Source organism: Chiloscyllium plagiosum, chromosome 39, assembly GCF_004010195.1.
Source record: "Chiloscyllium plagiosum isolate BGI_BamShark_2017 chromosome 39, ASM401019v2, whole genome shotgun sequence".
Lineage (NCBI taxonomy): Eukaryota > Metazoa > Chordata > Chondrichthyes > Orectolobiformes > Hemiscylliidae > Chiloscyllium > Chiloscyllium plagiosum.
In genome coordinates, this window is record NC_057748.1 from 8,356,005 (window position 1) to 8,360,632 (window position 4,628).

Genomic DNA, 4,628 nt, shown 5'->3' on the forward strand with positions numbered 1-4,628 from the left:
CCTGACCTCTCCGCCCGCACCGCACTCCGGCCTATCACCCTCACCTTGATCTCCCTCCACCTATCGCAATTCCAACGCCCCTCCCCCAAGTCCCTCCTCCCTACCTTTTATCTTAGCCTGCTGGACACACTTTCCTCATTCCTGAAGAAGGGCTTATGCCCGAAACGTCGATTCTCCTGTTCCTTGGATGCTGCCTGACCTGCTGCGCTTTTCCAGCAACACATTTTCAGCTCTGATCTCCAGCATCTGCAGTCCTCACTTTCTCCCTGAAGGAAATCCCGACCTGGTCTGGCCTACACGTGACTCCAGACCCACAGCAACATTGTTGACTCTCAACTGCCCCTATGTTGAGGCCACTTTTGGAATACTGCATATTATACTGGTCTGTCTGCTACAGGAAGGATGTTATTAAATTTGAGAGGGTGCAGGAAAGAATAACAAGGATGTTGCCAGGGCTGCAGGGTCTGAATTATAGGGAAAGGCTGAATACCCTGGGGATTGTACTCCCTGGAGCATCAGAGTCTGAAGGGTGACCTTATAGAGGTTTATAAAATCATGAGGGGCATGCATAGGGTAAATCGACAAGGTCTTTTTTTGAGTGGGAGTTCAACCCTAGAGGACATAGGTTTAGGGTGAGAGGGGAAAGGTATAAAAAGGACCTGAGGGGTAACTTTTTAACGCAGAAGGTGGCGTGTGTGTGAAACAAGCTGCCAGAGGAGGTGGATACAATTACGACATTTAAAAGGCATCTGAATAGGAATATGAAAGGGAAGGGTTTAGAGGGATGTGGGCCAAATGCTGGCAGATGGGACTAGGTCAGATTGGGACATCTGGTGGGCGTGGATGAGTTGGACTGAGGGGTCTGTTTCCGTGCTGTATGGCTCTATGAAATGGCTCTGGCAACCCACTCAGTTCAAGGACATTTATGGATGAGCAACAAATGAGTTCTGGCCTTTTACACTCAAATTCCATGGAGGATTACAAAAAAATCCAAAAGAAGATGAGAATGTTCATTTGGTTCAGCAATCAAACAGTTATTATTACCATGATGCTGAGTTCACATTCTTCTTGTTTGATGCCCATCAGAATGTTGTTGTGTTCAGGGGCTACTGGAGCATAAGTCTTCTCTGAATTCTCACTTCAGTAGGTACAGTGGTTACCAAAGACCCCAGCAACCAAATCTGGCAAAAGCAGGGACTTCACCTGGGACACTGAGAATTTGAAACATCAGCGTTATAATGCGAGTGCTTTAATTGACCTCAGCACCTTTGCTTCTAACAGGTGAATAAAAAATTGGACAACGCTCCTGCTCATGACCATGATCCAAATCCAAGTACACAACACAGCGATTTATATTTATATAGCACCTTTAAGGCAGTGAGTCCCCTCTCGGTGTTTCACGAGAAACATCATAAAACTAAGTACAATAATCAGTCACACGAGGAAACAGTTGACCAAACTCTCTGACAATGAGGTAGGTTTTAAGGAGAATTGTAAAGGAGGAAAGGGAAGTGAGAGAGTATAGGATGGCCATTCTAGAGATTTTCAATGATGGAGCAATGGTGGGCTGGTAAGTGACAAGTAACATGCAATTGCTAGGCAATGCCTGTCTCCAACAGGAGACAATCGAACTATTACCCCTCCTCTTTAAATGGTATTTCCATCACTGAACCCCTACTATTGACATTATGTACTCATGTAAAAGTCAAATTTTTTAGACTATTTTTTAAGGTTAAATTTGTGAGGTTGATTATTACATGGATACTACTTTTGAGGGACTGAAATTCATACTAGTCTAAAATACCGTATCATTAGTAGAAGCCCAATTGATCTAAACGAATAAAGAAAGAAATGTTGATCTATTATCTGTGAAGAACTAGGGTCGACTTTTACAAGATATGTATGGAAAATTCCAGATTTTTTGGCCAAAAGTGGGGGTTGACTTTTACATGAGATTGACTTTTACTCAAGTACATACGGTAACAGGGAGAAATGTGCCAACCTCATGCCTTACTGTGCCATGAGTCATCTCAAATTGTATAAATGGACAGAAACCCAATGTGACACCAAATATGACCAATTTGCACTGATGCTCCACAGCCTACAACAAAAGCAATTTACTCCTTGTTTCTTCAATAACAATAAAAAATAACTATCTATTGTAACATATAACTTTAACAAGAACATCCAAAAGAAAGGATTTCTAATTCATGTGACTTAAACTATACTCGTTCAACCATCCCTCCCCTCTGCTGCACGCACGCATGCGCGCGCGCGCGCACACACACACACACACACAAACTCAAGCACAATTAAAGTAAACAGAAACAGACAATTTAACACGTATGGGTGGAAAAAGAACACAGACAGAGTCAGAGGCAAAAGCTCAAGAATCGAGACCACAAAATGGAAAGACTGTTTACTGTCACAGTTCTTTGGACTTTTGCAATGAGGAAACACTGTCATCTGTACAGTGATGTTTGTCCTTCAATTCAATGGTTGATCAAGTGTACTTAAGTCTTTTCTTGTATGAATTTTTATCTTATAGAGTCATAGTCATAGAGTCACACAGCAATGAAACAGACCCTTCAGTCCAACCAGTCCCTGTCAAAACATAATGCCAAACTAAACTAGTCTCACCTTCCTGCTCCTGGTCCATAATCCCTCCAAACCGTTCCCATTCCTGTACTTATCTAAGTGTCTTTTGAATGTTGTAACTGTGCCCACACCCACCACTTCCTTAGGATGTTCATTCCACATGCAAAACACCCTCTGTGTAAAAACGTTTTCCCCTCTTGTCTTCTTTAAATCTCTCTTTTCTCACCTTGAAAATATGCCCTCTTCATCTTCAAATTCTCCATCCTAGGGAAAAGACACCTACCATTAACCTTTCTATATCTCAGGATTTTATAAATCTCTATAAGGTCACCTTGCAACCTTCCGCTCTCCAGTGAGAAAAGTCCCAGCCTATCTAGCCTTTCTTTATAACTGAAACCTTCTATACACAGCAACCATCCTGGTAAATCTCTTCTGAACCCTCTCCAGCTTAATAATATTCTTCCTCTTCTAAGCTCTCTTGAGTTTTCTGTCCTTTTTTTTCCATGCAGAGAGAGAGGGTGTGAGGGGTGCTGTCCATCTGCAGGCTCTGGATGTTTTACAACTTTCTTACTCTCTGCAACTCAATCAGTCAGAGGGCTGTTGCCAGGCAGAACTTCCCTTAACTTGAAAGTTTCTTGGTGCTCTTCACCTCAGTATTCTCCTATGTATTGCTTCCAAAAAGCAACATTGCACAACACGGAGCATTTTCGACTTGCAAAATCTTCCTGAGTGTTTCAGATATAGTAGGCCAACCTCCATGTCAGTTTATAATTCCAAAACATTGAAAATATATGCTCTCTTACACACCAACTGAGTTGGACCGGACACACAAAGGCCACGGTTATAAGAAAGTTTGGAGGCTAGGAATTCAGCAGCGAGTAACTCCCTTCCTGACTATCCAAAGCCTATCCACCATCTACAAGACACAATTCAGGAGTGTGATGGCATACTCCCCACTTACCTGGATGAGTGCAGCTCCAACAACATTTGAAAAACTTGACATTATCCAGGACCTTGATCAGATAGGCTGAGGAGTTGCAGATGGGAGTTTAATTTAGATCAACATTTTGCGAAGACAAATCAGGGCAGGATTTATAATGATAGGGTCCTGGGGACTGTTGCCAAACAGAGACATTGGGGTGCAGGCTCATAGTTCATTGAAAGTGGTGTTGCAGTTAGAAAGGGTGTTGAAGAAGGTATTTGCTGCATCTGCCTTTATTTGGTCGATGCATTGAGTACAGGATTTGGGAGGTCATGTTGTGGCTATACAGGACATTGGTTAGGCCATTTTTGGAATACTGCATTCAATTCTGAAAAGATTTTGTTAAACTTTGAAAAGGTTCAGAAAAGACTTACAAGGATCTTACCAGAGTTGGAGGGTTTGAGCTATAGGGAGAGGTTGAATAAGGTAGAGCTATTCTCCCTGGAGTGTCAGAGGCTGAGGAGTGACCTTATAGAGGTCTATAAAATCATGAGGAGCATAGATAGAGTGAATAGCTAATGTCTTTTTCCCAGGTAAGGGAGTCCAAAACAAGAAGGCATAGGTTTAAGGTGAGTTGGGAAAAATTTAAAAGCACCTAAGGGACTACTTTTTCATGCAGACGGTGGTACGTGTATGGAACAAGCTGCCAGGGGAAGTGGTGGAGGCTGGTACAATTACATCATTTAAAAGGCATCTGGATGGGTACACGAATAGGAAGGATTTAGAGGGATATAGGTCAAATGCTGACAAATGGGACTAGTCAGTTTAGGATATCCGGTTGGCATGGATGAGTTGAACTGAAGAGTCTGTTTTCATGCTGTATGAATCAATGACAATGACAAAGTATCCCAGTTGTTGGGCACCACATCCACAAACATCCACCCTCTCCTCCACTGATCCTCAGTAGCAGCAGTGTGTACCATCCACAAGATACATTCCAGTAACTCAGCAAGTGTCCTCTGGGAGGCCCTTAAAAACCCATGATCTCTACCATCTAGAAGGATAAGGGCAACAAATACATAGGAACACCATGCAAGTTCCATTCCAA